This window comes from Salvelinus fontinalis, chromosome 1 (genome assembly GCF_029448725.1).
Source record: "Salvelinus fontinalis isolate EN_2023a chromosome 1, ASM2944872v1, whole genome shotgun sequence".
Lineage (NCBI taxonomy): Eukaryota > Metazoa > Chordata > Actinopteri > Salmoniformes > Salmonidae > Salvelinus > Salvelinus fontinalis.
In genome coordinates this window covers 87,868,436-87,885,946 of record NC_074665.1, presented here as the reverse complement: position 1 = coordinate 87,885,946, position 17,511 = coordinate 87,868,436, and the positions used below count along the sequence as shown (strand labels likewise).

Genomic DNA, 17,511 nt, shown 5'->3' with positions numbered 1-17,511 from the left:
AGAGAGAGAGAGAGAGAGAGAGAAAGAGGAGAGAGACAGAGAGAGAGAGAGAGAGAGAGAGGAGAGAGAGATAGAGAGAGACAGAGAAAGAGAGAGATAGAAAGAGGAGAGAGACAGATAGATAGAGAAACAGATAGAGACAGAGAGAGAGAGAGAGAGACAGAGAGAGAGAGAGAGCGAGAGAGACAGAGAGAGAGACAGAGAGAGAGACAGAGAGAGAGAGAGAGAGAGAGGACATTCTCTGGAGCAGGTTGGTATTTGTACCTTGCCACGTGAGAGGGCCAGGCTGGCTGAGGCGGTGAGGCACAGTGGCAGGGAGAGGGGCACCCAACAGAGAGGCGAGAAGACATGGAAAGGTCTCATCCCAGGCCAATGGGCACACCACTGTCAACATCATGACACTCTGCAGTTCTCCTGCACACTCCCGCCTGGCTGCCAGGCTTCCCAGCTGCCCTATCCGTTACTGTCTGATTAGTTCTGCTAAGCAGCCTCTCCCCTGCCAGCCTTGCCACCATCTGCTCCTGAACAAGATGGCTGCTGCCCAGCTCCCACTCAGTGCCCGCCCTCCTACCTGGCAGCGCCGGCGCCTGCGCTTACACCAAAGTGTTAACACAGGTTCTCTCGGCTAGCAGTGGACAGGATTTCATTGCTACTACTTTGACAAGAGCGAGGCCTGTGTGCCACTGGCTCTTTTATCCTGCCTCTGAGTGTACAACCACCTCCCACTGACTTGGTTTGCAGCAGTTTGGTTCTCCACAGAAATCTCCCTTTGGCATCTACCTGCACCTGTTCACTATTTCATTCATTTTCATATTCCCACCCTTTCAGGGCCTGTTTTCCCCTCTCCATACTAACAGAAGAGAGATAGAGAGAAAGAGAGAAAAGAGAGAGGGTGAGAGAAAGAAAAAACAATGTGAGAGAGAGAAGTAAAAAGAGAGAGAGCGAGAGAGCGAGAGGGCAGAGCAACATGTCATGTTTAATGGAATTCTGAGTTCAAGTGCTAAACTTTTGATCACAGGCACACTGGTGGGTCGCTTTGTTTCTGTAGCCTAAATGGTTCCTGCTGCTGTAGGGGTGGAAGGTCACACTAAGGAGAGATAGGGCTTCTCAGATAGTTCATAGTGTAGCCAAGGTGTCTGTGTCACATCAACTGGAAAATAAGATAAATGGATATCCTTCAATGTCTGTGTGGGTTCAAATCTCTGTATGGTATTATTCAAATCAAAATCCTGTGTCATTTGTCACATGAATACAACCTTACCGGGAAATGCTTACTTACAAACCCTTAACCAACAATGCCGTTTTAAGAAAATAGAGTTAAGTAAATATTTACTATATAAACTAAAATAAAACAAATAGTAACAGATTAAAATAACAATACCTATATACAGGGGGGTACCGGTACAGAGTCAATGTGCAGGGGTACAGGTTAGTTGAGGTCATTTGTAGAGTGACTATGCATAGATAATGAACAGCGAGTAGCAGCAGTGTAAAACAAGGGGAGGGGGGGGGGGGTCAATGTAAATAGTCCAGGGGGCCATTTGATGAATTGTTCAGCAGTCTTATGGCTTTGGGGTCGAAGATGTTCAGGAGCGTTTTGGTCCTAGACTTGGCACTCCGGTACTAATTGGACTGTATTCTACATATGTTTAAGGTCTTGGCAAATGACCCTATCATGGCATTGTCTAATGTCATATCTAGGGTGTTCCGAAATTGCTTAGGACACTATCCTAAGTTGATAACTACATGATAAGTCTACAGCTGCAAGGCACCAGCTTCGGGCAGTCTACAGGGATGACTTATGGACCTCTGTGGAGAAACTGGTGAGTACTGTAGCTGTAGAGTCAAAGGCCTCAAAGTATATTTTCAACTTTACTAAGGTTAGTATTTTGCTCGCACCTTTAAGTGATCCGAGCATAAATCCTCGTTAAATGTTCTGTTGTACATGTGTGTTTGTGCTTACTCTTGTGTAAGACATGTGTTAAGGGGACCTGTAGTAGTTTTGCCATTGTAGTGGTGATAGGTATGAAGGAGTATTTTTTATAGTTATGTTATCCACGGAGGAGCTAACCTCACAACGGAAGTACTCTCTAAGCACTGAACCAGTCGTACGAGGTGTGATCATGGTTCATGACTTCTAATAACTTTCCTCCTGAATGGAGGGTTCTCTTTATTAGTGGCATGTGTGTTGACCATCAGAAGAGTGTTCTGGAGATTCTCTTACACTTGTTGCAATCTGGGTGATTACTAACTCCTCTGTCGCTGTTATCAATAGCAATTTGACTTGTGAGGTCTCTAATCCTCTTACTGATTGTTGCTGGACTGACTGTGCTGGTATTGGTACTGGTGCTCAAGGGGACCAGTTATCCTACCGATTTATTCTGAAATATTATCCACCGGAACACATGACTAGAGCACTTTACTAGTTGTATTGTAGTTGAACCTACACTTGGCAAGGTATCACTACTTTTGCCATTTGTTTTGGAGGTGGAAGTCCACTGGACTTATTTTACGACCAGTGTGGTACACCTCAGTAATATCTTAGATGTGTTCAAAGATTATCCCCACCTAGGGGCCTGTCTGCTCCTCACTGTTCTCATAGGGGAGCTTACAACTAGATTTGTTTTCTGCTCTGGCGGCCTAGTACAGTGTTGCACACAGTCTCAACCCCCCAACGGCCTCGATGAGGCTCAACATGGGTCTGGGCTTGTGTTCTCCCCTTTGTATCTCGGGACCTCCCCACCAGCGGTTGGTGTTGGTATCCGAGGCACAAAGGAAAAAATCGGACCCCATGTATGAGTTGTCAGCGGCCGCATTGCTATGAGAATGGCAGTAACCTTTCAACCAAATCTTCTGGTGTTTATGCTTCAAAACGCTCAGTGGCTGTCGAGGCCTGTCAGTCACCACAGCGTCCGTGTGTGGAAACCTTTTCAGTGCCTGCGAACTGATACAAGGATATCTGTCTGTGATATTGCAAAGTGTTTCACCAGCGGGAGTCATCAGGTCAGTTCAGCCACTGACACCATTAGTGTCATTGTAAGGGGTGACAGTCCCCCACATAGTGGAAGATGTATCATCGGAAGCAGAGTACACTCTACGCGTCAATGTTTTACTTGCTGAGACGCCTGCAGTGCTTGCGGACGTTTACGTAGGGCAAGAGAAGTTCATCTCAACTACAGTATTGCACGACTTCAAGGAGGAGGGAAGTTGCTCACTCACAGAGACTCCTGGCTCGAAATCATAAAAATAATGGTCAATCTGGTTTGCTGATGGAATATGTCGAGATATCATAATATCTCCTTGCATTGGATTCTGCACCAAGAGGTTTCGAAAGGTCTTTTTCCCAAGGGGTGCTTTTTACAGACATCCCTCGTGAATGACTGCATTGTAGCTAGCGTTCGGGGAAGACAGTGTGGTCAGTGGAGAAGGCACAGTGACCTGTGACTATACATGGTTGTAACCAATCCATCAAGTCTGCTCCGAGTAGCAGGGGTTCAGTTTCAAGCCTGGTAACATACACAGGGTGAACGAATGATATGTTCTGGAAGTGTAGTTTCAGCATGATTCTCAAATGTGAGAGTCGAGGTAGTCTGAGTGAAACCTTGAAGTGTAGTTTCACATCGTTCCACTTTTAACCGACGTTTAGGTGGCTTCAAAGCCATTTTGAGATCATTGAACAATGTTTGAGAGATGAGCGATATTGTCGCACCCAAATCAATTAGTGCATGACAAGTTAAGCAGTCCTCCAGGACTGTTTCCAGGTACGGGCGTTTAGATTCGTGGTTAGTGGACATATTCCCCACAAAGTGGAGTGGTCGTTCGCAACGACGTGATGTACTATTTCTGTTCAAGGTGAAAGCAGATCAACTTTTCGGATTTTGAGTGGGCTTGGCTTTAGCGAAGCTTTTGATATGTTTCTTTGCAACCTTTGTATCAGAGTCTATAGACAAAGCCTGTGGGCTTGTTTCTTGATCGAGCGGGCCCTGGATAGGGTCTCGAGTGAGAGAGGGAGAAATTAGATTTTTAACATCCTTGCTAAGGGTGTTAATTCCTGTGGACCTGGTGTCCGACAAATCCCCATCTAGTCCTTGTGACTTATCTTTTACCCTTTTCTCAAATCTTTCTCGCTTCAGTTCTTCATGTAGTGGAACTTCCAGAGAACACTGGTCTACGTTTTGACCGTCCTTTCACCATTTGTTACGCTTGTGCTCTGATACTTTGTGTGTGTTGGGTGTAGGAACGTAGTGAACCGGTCGATTGTAGTGGTAGTTGTTTCGATGGCGACGTACAGTTATTACAGTTATTTCAACCACGGTGGTTATTGGAGTCATGGTTTCGTGGTAGAAACTGTTGTTGTGCGTCATCCCTCAACGCTGATCTGATCTGTTTCACCTGTCTTTGTGATTGTCTCCACCCCCCTCCAGGTGTCGCCCATCTCCCCATTATCACCTGTGTACTTATTCCTGTGTTCTCTGTTTGTCTGCCAGTTCGTCTCGTTTGTTCCGAGTCAACCAGCGTTTGTGTCTCAGCTCCTGTTTTTCCCAGTCTCTCTTTTCCTGTCCTCCTGGTTTTGACCCTTGCCTGTCCTGACTCTGAGCCCACCTGCCTGACCACTCTGCCTGTCCCTGACCCTGCCTGCCGATCTGTACCTCTGCCGCCCTCTGGATTACCGACCTCTGCCTACCCTGACCCTGAAGTACAAAGGACAGGACTTCTGTCGCCCAAGACAGAGGAATTTCAAATTGACACAGGAATAACAAAATGGTTGCTCTCCCTTTGTTAGCTGTTGCATCTCGTGCAATCTAATCCTACTTTGTACACTTTCAAGCATAACATAGGATCCCTTTAAACAAGGGAATGGTTTTCCTAATAATGTCTTACGATCAAACCCTTTTCGGCATTATTTTTGCGATGTTTTAACCAGAACGCGTGGAAAACAACGGAATACAAAGTGGTCTCCTCACGAATGAAACACGAGAGACAGAAGTAGCACCTTTGGCCCAACGCATCTATTTGTCAAACTTCTATAATTAGCTGGATCGTGTCCTAGCACTAAAAATGTATTCTAACCCAACACTGACTATGTCAGAGAAACAAGACGGAGGGAACCTCCTTGTATTGTTCAAATGCAGCACACGTCAACAAATCCTGTCTACAACTCCCATGTTGTATAACATAATCTGAGTGCATGATGCAATCTGCTTTCCAATTTTATATAGGCTGAATCAAAATAAATGCCTCATTCTATCTTAGATTCCTAACACAGGGCACCATGTGTTGATCGAATGGGCCCTACCTAAATTATTAATTTAGGTTCATAAATTGCTTCAATTGTTTATTTACTAACTAACTTAAACAATCACAGAATTACATAATCAAACACAACTAGTTCATACATGGGTTACTACATGATAAAGAAAAAGTCCCTAGTGGACAAAACCAATATGACGGCTTGGTAGACAAAGGAAAGGGGGTGGGCACCGCTCAAGAGCGAGAGACTCATAGCTGATAACTACACTCATATAAATTGCTAATACTTTGAATATGAACAACCTCTCTTTCGAAAAGAAATTACAGTTTACATATTGACGAGTGTATGTCTTGGGACCATTCCCACATTCTCAAATATATAAATATTGTTTAATTATAAAAACTTTTGATTGTCCAAGTGTCTCTCTGTTTCCACAGTTTACATTCCAAACTCGAACACTACAGAGCATAGAGGCAGCATATTTTACGACTGCCATAAAACAGCCGACTTCCCGGTCTCCCCCCTCTACGGGAGAGAGCCCACTGTAGAGCGGACCCACTGTAACCTGATCCTTCAGATGGTCACAGGAGAGTTATGACACTACACTGTTTGTATTCGGCCATATTCCCAGTCACCTTGCCATGGTTAAATGCGGTGGTTTGCGCTTTCAGTTTTGCGCAAATGCTGCCATCTATCCACGGTTTCTGATTTTGGTAGGTTTTAATAGTCACAGTGGGTACAATATCTCCTATATACTTCCTGATGAACCCAGTCACCGTATCCATGTATTCGTCAATGTTATTCTCCGAAGCTACCCGGAACATATCGCAGTCCACGTGATCAATATGGTCTTGAAGCATGGATTCCTATTGGTCAGACCAGCGTTGAATAGACCTTAGCACGGGTACTTCCTGTTTGAGTTTCTGCCTATAGGAAAGGAGTAGCAAAATGGAGTCGTGATCAGATTTTCCAAAGGGAGGGCCTTGTAGGTATTTCGAAAAGTTGAGTAGCAGTGGTCAACTGTTTTACAAGCTCGAGTACTACAGTCAATGAGTTGGTAGAACTTCGGTAGTGTTTTCCTTAAATTTGCTTTGTTAAAATCCCCAGCTACAATAAATATGGCTTCAGGATATCTGGTTTCCAGTTTGCATAAAGTCCAGTGCAGTTCTTTGAGGGCCGTCATGGTATCGGCTTGAGGGGGAATATACACGCCTGTGACTATAACCAAAGAGAATTCTCTTGGCAGGTAATGTTGTTAGCATTTGATTGTGAGGTATTCTAGGTTGGGTGAACAAAAATACTTGAGTTTCTGTAGGTTATCACAATCACACCATGAGTGGTTAACCATGAAACATACACCCTCGCCTTTCTTCTTCGCGGAGAGGTCTTTATTTCTGTCTGCGAGATGTACTGAGAACCCAGATGGCTGAATGGATGGGGACAGTATATCCCGAGAAAGCCATGTTTCCGTGAAACAGAGTATGTTACAATCCATGAAATCCCTCTGGAAGGAGATACTCGCCCTGAGCTCATCTACTTTATTATCCAGAGACAGAACATCAGCGAATAATATACTCGGAAGTGGTGGATGGTGTGCACGCCTCCTGAGTTGGACTAGTAGTCCACTCCGAATACCTCTTCTCTTTGTATGCGTCTCTGTGTGTGGAGTAAAGGTGGTCTAGAGTTTTTTTTACCTCTGTTTGCACATGTGACATGATGGTAGAAATGAGGTAAAACAGATTTAAGTTTGCCTGCATTAAAGTCCCCGGCCACTAGGAGCGCCACTTCTGGATGAGCATTTTCTTGTTTGCTTATGGCCTAGTTGAGTGCGGTCTTAGTGCCAGCATCGGTTTGTGGTGGTAAATAGATGGTTACGAATAATACAGATGAGAACTCTCTTGGTAGATAGTGTGGTCTACAGCTTATCATGAGGTATTCAACCTCAGACGTAGCTGTTCTGTCCTGCCGATGCATGGAGAAGCCAGCCAGCTCTATATTATCCGTCTTGTCGTTCAGCCACGTCTCAGTGTAACATAGGATATTACAGTTTTTAATGTTCCGTTGGTAGGATAGTCTTAATCGTAGATCTTCCAGTTTGTTTTCCAATGATTGCACGTTGGCCAATAATACGCAGGGAAGTGGTGGTTTACCTACTCAACGGTGAATTCTTACAAGGCACCATGCCCTCCTCCCCCTATTCCTCCGTCTTTTCTTCACACTGATGACATGGATTTGAGCCTTGTCTTGACAAAGCAGTATATTCTTTGTGTCGGAGTCATTAAACAAAACATATTTGTCTCATTTGAGATGAGTAATCGCTGTTCTGATGTCCAGAAGCTCTTTTTGGTCATAAGAGACGGTAGCAGCAACATTATGTACAAAATGAGTTACAAACAATGCGAAAAAACAAACAAAATAGCATAGTTTGTTAGGAGCCCGTAAAATGGCAGCCTACCCTCCGGCACCATTATTTGTTAATTTGTTAATTTTAACAGGAGCCAGGCACAGCCGTCTGCAATGGGTGAATAGTATCAATATAGCTGTCTCAGACTCAGACTGGCAGTAGGGCCTGCATGGTCATAAAACCACACTGAGTGAAGTAGTTTCCTTATCAATTTAACCACATAAACAACACTGATCCACCAAGTGAACTGGCCAGATGACCGTACCTTCTCGGAGAGTGCTGTATCTAGAATGTTCTGTCCATCTGTTCACCACAAACAGGTAGGCGGCTTGTATGGGTTTGCTATGACAGAGGCATCATGAATATTTGGGAGTTTGATGTGCATGTCTACGCCTGCAGGTCCCTCTTTCGAGTAGGGACATGATTATCAATCTATCCAAACGCTGGGCCCCACATTGCCAACGACAGTTGGCAAACACCAACATTAAAATGGACGCAACATTTAATGTAGATGAAATGAGGGGGAATTCAGGGGTGTACAGTATGTTTCCCTTCCAAGCCTCAGTATAGATCATTACCACCAAACAGAAAGAGGTTTTGAAATAGTGATGGGAGTTCAAGTGTGTTGGTCGGTTTTTAGGCATGTTTTTTGTCCCGCACTATGGGGTCCCCCGAGAAGAGCAGAGGAGGGAAGGGGAACGACAAAAAAACAGGAGTAAACAAACCAACAAACCAAGGGACTAGGAGCTGAACAGAGTGGGGGGATTAGGACAGATCCTCTTCTGTCAGAAGGAGCTGAACGCAGTGGGGGGGGGGGTATTAGGACAGATCCTTAACTGTCAGAAGGAGCTGAATAGAGTGGGGGATTAGGACAGATCCTCTTCTGTCAGAAGGATCTGCACAGAGTGGGGAAATTAGGACAGATCCTCAGCTGCCAGAAGGAGCTGAACAGAGTAGGAGGATTAGGACAGATCCTCAGCAGTCAGAAGGAGCTGAACAGAGTAGGGGGATTAGGACAGATTCTCAACTGTCAGAAGGAGCTGAACAGAGTGGGGGGATTAGGACAGATCCTCAACTGTCAGAAGGAGCTGAACAGAGTAGGGGATTAGGACAGATCCGCAGCTGCCAGAAGGAGCTGAACAGAGTGGGGGGATTAGGACAGATCCTCAACAGTCAGAAGGAACTGAACAGAGTGGGGGGATTAGGACAGATCCTCAACTGTCAGAAGGAGCTGAACAAAGTAGGGGATTAGGACAGATATTCAGCTGTCAGAAGGAGCTGAACAAAGTAGGAGATTAGGACAGATCCTCAACTGTCAGAAGGAGCTGAACAGAGTAGGGGATTAGGACAGATCCTCAACTGTCAGAAGGAGCTGAACAGAGTGGGGGGATTAGGACAGATCCTCAGCTGTCAGAAGGAGCTGAACAGAGTAGGGGATTAGGACAGATCCTCAGCTGTCAGAAGGAGCTGAGCAGAGTAGGGGATTAGGACAGATCCTCAGCTGTCAGAAGGAGCTGAACAGAGTAGGGGATTAGGACAGATTCTCAGCTGTCAGAAGGAGCTGAACAAAGTAGGGGATTAGGACAGATACTCAGCTGTCAGAAGGAGCTGAACAGAGTGGGGGGATTAGGACAGATTCTCAGCTGTCAGAAGGAGCTGAACAAAGTAGCGGATTAGGACAGATTCTCAGCTGTCAGAAGGAGCTGAACAGAGTGAGGGGATTAGGACAGATCTTCAGCTGTCAGAAGGAGCTGAACAGAGTGGGGGGATTAGGACAGATTCTCAGCTGTCAGAAGGAGCTGAACAGAGTGGGGGGATTAGGACAGATCCTCAGCTGTCAGAAGGAGCTGAACAGAGTGGGGGGATTAGGACAGATCCTCAACTGTCAGAAGGAGCTGAACAGAGTGGGGGGATTAGGACAGATTATCAACTGTCAGAAGGAGCTGAACAGAGTGGGGGGATTAGGACAGATTATCAACTGTCAGAAGGAACTGAACAGAGTGGGGGGATTAGGGCAGATTCTCAACTGTCAGAAGGAGCTGAACAGAGTGGGGGGATTAGGACAGATCCTCAGCTGTCAGAAGGAGCTGAACAGAGTGGGGGGATTGGGACAGATCTTCAGCTGTCAGAAGGAGCTGAACAGAGTGGGGGGATTTGGACAGATCTTCAGCTGTCAGAAGGAGCTGAACAGAGTGGGGGGATTAGGACAGATCCTCAGCTGTCAGAAGGAGCTGAACAGAGTGGGGGGATTAGGACAGATCCTCAGCTGTCAGAAGGACCTGAACAGAGTGGTGGGATTAGGACAGATCCTCAACTGTCAGAAGGAGCTGAACAGAGTGGGGGGATTAGGACAGATTCTCAACTGTCAGAAGGAGCTGAACAGAGTGGGGGGATTAGGACAGATCCTCAACTGTCAGAAGGAGCTGAACAGAGTGGGGGGATTAGGACAGATCCTCAGCTGTCAGAAAGAGGCTGAACAGAGTGGGGGGATTAGGACAGATCCTCAGCTGCAGAAGGAGTTGAACAGAGTGGGGGGATTAGGAAAGATTCTCACCTGTCAGAAGGAGCTGAACAGAGTGGGGGGATTAGGACAGATCCTCAGCTGCCAGAAGGAGCTGAACAGAGTGGGGGGATTAGGACAGATCCTCAACTGTCAGAAGGAGCTGAACAGAGTGGGGGGATTAGGACAGATCCTCAACTGTCAGAAGGAGCTGAACAGAGTGGGGGGATTAGGACAGATCCTCAACTGGCAGAGGGAGCTGAACAGAGTAGGGGATTAGGACAGATCCTCAGCTGTCAGAAGGAGCTGAACAGAGTAGGGGATTAGGACAGATCCTCAGCTGTCAGAAGGAGCTGAACAGAGTAGGGGATTAGGACAGATTCTCAGCTGTCAGAAGGAGCTGAACAAAGTAGGGGATTAGGACAGATTCTCAGCTGTCAGAAGGAGCTGAACAGAGTGGGGGGATTAGGACAGATCCTCAACTGTCAGAAGGAGCTGAACAGAGTGAGGGGATTAGGACAGATCTTCAGCTGTCAGAAGGAGCTGAACAGAGTGGGGGGATTAGGACAGATCTTCAGCTGTCAGAAGGAGCTGAACAGAGTGGGGTGATTAGGACAGATCTTCAGCTGTCAGAAGGAGCTGAACAGAGTGGGGGGATTAGGACAGATTCTCAGCTGTCAGAAGGAGCTGAACAAAGTAGGGTATTAGGACAGATTCTCAGCTGTCAGAAGGAGCTGAACAAAGTAGGGGATTAGGACAGATACTCAGCTGTCAGAAGAAGCTGAACAGAGTAGGAGATTAGGACAGATACTCCGCTGTCAGAAGGAGCTGAACAGAGTGGGGGGATTAGGACAGTTTCTCAGCTGTCAGAAGGAGCTGAACAAAGTAGGGGATTAGGACAGTTTCTCAGCTGTCAGAAGGAGCTGAACAGAGTAGGGGATTAGGACAGATTCTCAGCTGTCAGAAGGAGCTGAACAGAGTGGGGGGATTAGGACAGATCCTCAACTGTCAGAAGGAGCTGAACAGAGTGAGGGGATTAGGACAGATCTTCAGCTGTCAGAAGGAGCTGAACAGAGTGGGGGGATTAGGACAGATCCTCAACTGGCAGAAGGAGCTGAACAGAGTGGGGGAATTAGGACAGATTATCAACTGTCAGAAGGAGCTGAACAGAGTGGGGGGATTAGGACAGATTATCAACTGTCAGAAGGAACTGAACAGAGTGGGGGGATTAGGGCAGATTCTCAACTGTCAGAAGGAGCTGAACAGAGTGGGGGGATTAGGACAGATCCTCAGCTGTCAGAAGGAGCTGAACAGAGTGGGGGGATTAGGACAGATCTTCAGCTGTCAGAAGGAGCTGAACAGAGTGGGGGGATTTGGACAGATCTTCAGCTGTCAGAAGGAGCTGAACAGAGTGGGGGGATTAGGACAGATCCTCAGCTGTCAGAAGGAGCTGAACAGAGTGGGGGGATTAGGACAGATCCTCAGCTGTCAGAAGGACCTGAACAGAGTGGGGGGATTAGGACAGATCCTCAACTGTCAGAAGGAGCTGAACAGAGTGGGGGGATTAGGACAGATTCTCAACTGTCAGAAGGAGCTGAACAGAGTGGGGGGATTAGGACAGATCCTCAACTGTCAGAAGGAGCTGAACAGAGTGGGGGGATTAGGACAGATCCTCAGCTGTCAGAAAGAGGCTGAACAGAGTGGGGGGATTAGGACAGATCCTCAGCTGCAGAAGGAGTTGAACAGAGTGGGGGGATTAGGAAAGATTCTCAACTGTCAGAAGGAGCTGAACAGAGTGGGGGGATTAGGACAGATCCTCAGCTGCCAGAAGGAGCTGAACAGAGTGGGGGGATTAGGACAGATCCTCAACTGTCAGAAGGAGCTGAACAGAGTGGGGGGATTAGGACAGATCCTCAACTGTCAGAAGGAGCTGAACAGAGTGGGGGGATTAGGACAGATCCTCAACTGGCAGAGGGAGCTGAACAGAGTAGGGGATTAGGACAGATCCTCAGCTGTCAGAAGGAGCTGAACAGAGTAGGGGATTAGGACAGATCCTCAGCTGTCAGAAGGAGCTGAACATAGTAGGGGATTAGGACAGATTCTCAGCTGTCAGAAGGAGCTGAACAAAGTAGGGGATTAGGACAGATTCTCAGCTGTCAGAAGGAGCTGAACAGAGTGGGGGGATTAGGACAGATCCTCAACTGTCAGAAGGAGCTGAACAGAGTGAGGGGATTAGGACAGATCTTCAGCTGTCAGAAGGAGCTGAACAGAGTGGGGGGATTAGGACAGATCTTCAGCTGTCAGAAGGAGCTGAACAGAGTGGGATGATTAGGACAGATCTTCAGCTGTCAGAAGGAGCTGAACAGAGTGGGGGGATTAGGACAGATTCTCAGCTGTCAGAAGGAGCTGAACAAAGTAGGGTATTAGGACAGATTCTCAGCTGTCAGAAGGAGCTGAACAAAGTAGGGGATTAGGACAGATACTCAGCTGTCAGAAGAAGCTGAACAGAGTAGGAGATTAGGACAGATACTCCGCTGTCAGAAGGAGCTGAACAGAGTGGGGGGATTAGGACAGTTTCTCAGCTGTCAGAAGGAGCTGAACAAAGTAGGGGATTAGGACAGTTTCTCAGCTGTCAGAAGGAGCTGAACAGAGTAGGGGATTAGGACAGCTCTCCAAACAGGTCAGGGACAAAGTTGTGGAGAAGTACAGATCAGGGTTGGGTTATAAAAAAATATCAGAAACTTTGAACATCCCACAGAGCACAATTAAAACCATTATTAAAAATTTAAAGAATATGGCACCACAACAAACCTGTCAAGTGAGGGCCGCCCACCAAAACTCATGGACCAGGCAAGGAGGGCATTAATCAGAGGCAACAAAGAGACCAAAGACAACCCTGAAGGAGCTACAAAGCTCCACAGCTCTGTCCATCGGACCACTTTAAACCACACATTCCACAGAGATGGGCTTTATGGAGGAGTGGCCAGAAAAAAGCCATTGCTTAAAGAAAAAAAAAGCAAACACGTTTGGTGTTCGCCAAAAGGCATGTGGGAGACTCCCCAAACATATGGAAGAAGGTACTCTGGTCAGATGAGACTAAAATGTTGCTTTTTGGCCATCAAGGATAACGCTATGTCTGGAGCAAACCCAACACCTCCCATCACCCCAAGAACACCATCACCACAGTGAAGCATGGTGGTGGCAGCATCATGCTGTGGGGATGTTTTTCATCGTCAGGGACTGGGAAACTGGTCAGAATTGAAGGAATGATGGATGGCGCTAAATACAGGGAAATTCTTTTGGGAAACCTGTTTCAGTCTTCCAGAGATTTGAGACTGGGACGGAGATTCACCTTCCAGCAAGACAATGACCCTAATTATACTGCTGAAGCAACACTTGAGTGGTTTAAGGGGAAACATTTAAATGTCTTTGTAACGATTGTCGTCCTCGTCTGATGAGGAATATGAAGGATCGGACCAAAATGCAGCGTTGTAAGTGTCCATGATAATTTATTATATCAGGAGACCTACAGGAGGCCTGGTGCGTAGAGGAGGCACCGGATGGACCGGGCTGTGGGGGAGCACTGGAGCCCTGGTGCGCATCCTTGGCACCACTCCTCCAGGCTGGATGACCACTTTAGCCCGGACCCTCCAGAGTGCAGGCACAGGTTGAACCGGGCTGGGGGAGAGCACTGGAGCTCTGGTGCATACCACTCGCACCTCTCCCTTAGGCTCAATGCCCACATTCGCCCGGCACGGGCGGAGCGCAGACATAGGGCGAACTGCACCCTCCCAGCGCCCCGGAGACACAGCACGCAGAGCCGGCGCAGGATACCCTGGGCCGAAACGGCGTACCGGAGACCAAACACGCTGGGCTGGCACAATCCGCCCTGGCTGGATGCCCACTCTCGCATGGCACTTGCGGGGGGCTGGCCTATAGCGCTCCGGGCTATGAGCGCGTACTGGCGACACCGTGCGCTTCACCGCATAACACGGTGCCTGACCAGTACTGCGCTGCTTTCGGTAAGCACGGGGAGTTGGCTCAGGTCTATCGCCTGACTCCGCCTGACTCCACCAATCTCCCCGTGTGCCTCCCCCCAAATTTTTTTGGGGGCTGCATCTCGTGCCTGTTGCGCTGCCTTACCTCATATCACCGCCGCTCAGCTTTAGCTGCCTCCAGTTCTTCTTTGGGGCGGCGATATTCCCCAGCCTGTCTCCAGGGTGCCTTGCCGTCCAATATCTCCTCCCATGTCCATTTCTCCAGATATTGCTGCTCCTCCTAACCCCGCTGCTTGGTCCTTTGTTGGTGGGTGGTTCTGTAACGATTGACGTCCTCGTCTGATGGGGAATATGAAGGATCGGACCAAAATGTAGCGTTGTAAGTGTCCATGATAATTTATTATATCAGAACACGAAAAATACAAAATAACAAAGTGAATGACAGAAATGAAAATCGAAACAGTTCTGTATGGTGAAAACAAAGACACAGAAAACCACCCACAAACAAAAGTGGGAAAACAGGCTACCTAAGTATGGTTCTCAATCAGAGACAACGATTGACAGCTGCCTCTGATTGGGAACCATACCAGGCCAAACACAGAAATACAAAACATAGAACAAAACATAGAATGCCCACCCCAACTCACGCCCTGACCAAACCAAAATAGAGACATAAAAAAGGAACTAAGGTCAGAACGTGACAGTCTTGGAATAGCCTAGTCAAAGCCCAGACCTCAATCAAATTGAGAATCTGTGGTATGACTTAAAGATTGCTGTACACCAGCGGAACCCATCCAAATTGAAGGAGCTGGATCAATTTTGCCTTGAAGAATGGGCCAAAATCCCAGTGGCTAGATGTGCCAAGCTTATAGAGACATACCCCAAGAGACTTGCAGCTGTAATTGCTGCAAAAGGTGGCTCTACAAAGTATTAACTTTGGTGGGGTGAATAGTTATGAATGCTGTTTTCAGTTTTTTTGTGTTATTTCTTGTTTGTTTCACAATAAAAAATAGTTTGCATCTTCAAAGTGGTAGGCGTGTTGTGTAAATCAAATGATAAACCCCCCCCCCAAAAAAATCAATTTAAATTCCAGGTTGTAAGGGGGGTGAATACTTTCGCTGCAATGGAAACAACTACTTCAAGGTCTCAGAGCAAGTGACGTCGCCGATTGAAACGCTATTAGTGCGCACCCAGCTAACTAGCTAGCCATTTCACACCGGTTACACTGCAACACCATATAACCTCAGATATGCCAAGTTCTCCAATTTGAAAAAGGGAAAGGCATCCTCATGTTTTCAACATGACCAATAAGGATGAATCATAAATCAATCCCAAATGAGGATGAATCATAAATCAATCCCAAATAAGAACAGAAATAATGAGGCAGACATTGAGAGAGGCTGTCAATGTTTTACACAAACACCTGAGAACAGTCAACTTTCTAAGATTCCTTCATTTCATCTGACACCAGCACACAATCAATACAAATATTGTGCAATTTTTTTGTGTGACAGAGAGGGCGATGGTAACTATATAGTACTGTAAATTGAGCAGTAATAAGAGACAGAATTGACCTAATTGGAGATCACTGCACAGTCTTCATTCAGTAAATAATGATTGCGTTGTTTGTAATCATTGCTTAATTTGTCAATTATTAGGCGGCCCAATGAATCAATTCTTAGAATGTCAGGCACGTTTTCACTTTACGTTGTTTAGTGGGCAGCTGAATTACAGAGGAGGCAACTTGAATTAACTGATTGATTTAATTCAAATTGTTAATTTGCAAACAGTGAAAATTATTTTGTATGCCACGAGGTACCGAATCCTGGCAAATGGCTTCCGGAACGAAACCGTCCAAAAGTGAGAGGCGCCTCAGGATCCTGTTCAAATTAAGCACTAGTTGTAATGATCTACCCTCAATAAACTCAACTGCCTCCTAGACCTACATAGAGCTTGACACTTCAAAATAATATTTTAAAATAAACAAGGCTTTGGTGCCACCCAGTGGCATTAAAATGCATTACAACAATGTTACTGAAATCACTCTCAAGTTTTGAAAACTCTGTGATAGTAGTGTGTACTGTGTCTGCAACTGCCAGTTCAACAGCTTAACCATTCCACCAACAGGCTACAACCTGGAACCTCTTTAGGTGTTGACAGCAGTAAGGTGTCTCCGGTACCTTGCTGCTGGTGTCCTGCTCCTGTGATGTGAGTTTGCATAGGGTCTCGTCCAGCTGGGAGCTCAGGGAGCCCCTCTCTCTGTCCCCCCTGGCCAGATGACTGGCCAACTCTGCTACCCTCTGGGACAAGCTGGCCACCTGTGAGTGGAGACACAAACAAATTAATCCTACTGTCTTGAAGAACACTCCATCAATTTTAAATGGGTGTAATTGCATATTCTACTAGGTATGTGGAGAAATATATATGGTGGAAAATATGATAACTCTGGCCTCTGGGATCTGAGGTCAATAATAATTTATTCAGAGGACAAAAGTAACTTTGTTTTACATATACATTTTACATACAGTACATGGTACTTTTTTTGACAAAGTAGTTACATAGCAAAGATAGTTTTTAAATAATCTAATATTGCATCTTCAATATGTTCTATTCTTGGTGCTATTGGAAATTGGCCATGAGTTGGTCTCTAGGCTACAATGTTACGCAAACCCAGTGGCGACGCATCATTCAGGGCAAGTGTCACATATCAGTTTGCAAACAATGTAAAAAATGTAATATTGAGTTAATAAAGCTACATACAAACATGGTCTCTTTTTTGCTTTCTTGAGTAAGGCAGCTAAAAAATGCAGGTGTTTCAGCCTAGATCAGTGCTTTCTGTGGTGGTGGTGGGACAGAAATACAGAGCGTAGGGGTTGGTAATGTTCTCTAGTTGCGCCGCGATTGGCTCAGTGTTCTGTCACTCATGGGGACTCTACGTCACCGCAAAATCTACCAGCAGAGCTCGAAAATTCAAACTCATGGATGCTGCCATAGAGTAAATGAAATGTTTAAAAATATATATATTTAACCCCTCCACCACCCCCCCCCCCTCTTCGGAGGACAAATATCTTAGTTATTTTACAACTTTTTTGCTACATATACATGCATATACATATCCATTTGACATACATGGTCCTTTTAAATAAAGCAGTCACATAACAATAATACATTACCAAACATAAGATTTTTAATCCCAACCCTCAGCCCATCCCACCTATCACCATAGACCACCCTCATTTGGTTTCCATGTGCCATATATTTTTCAATTGTGCTGTGATGTTTTACAACATTTCTGAACCTTTCTAATCGTATATATTATCCACAGATTGTGAGCTAAAGATGAAAACCTTTCCTACTA

The 17,511-nt window shown here is 46.1% G+C and overlaps 1 long non-coding RNA gene across 1 annotated transcript in view; it reads right to left on the bottom strand.

Moving 5' to 3' along the window:
• LOC129863253 (uncharacterized) overlaps window positions 1–17,511 on the bottom strand; it is a 68,580-nt gene that overhangs the window by 29,291 nt on the left and 21,778 nt on the right. The window contains exons 2-3 of the long non-coding RNA XR_008760953.1: window positions 16,334–16,471; window positions 14,299–14,492 (exon numbers count right to left, since the gene is read on the bottom strand). This is a non-coding gene — a long non-coding RNA (uncharacterized LOC129863253). The remainder of the gene's footprint in view (window positions 1–14,298; window positions 14,493–16,333; window positions 16,472–17,511) is intronic.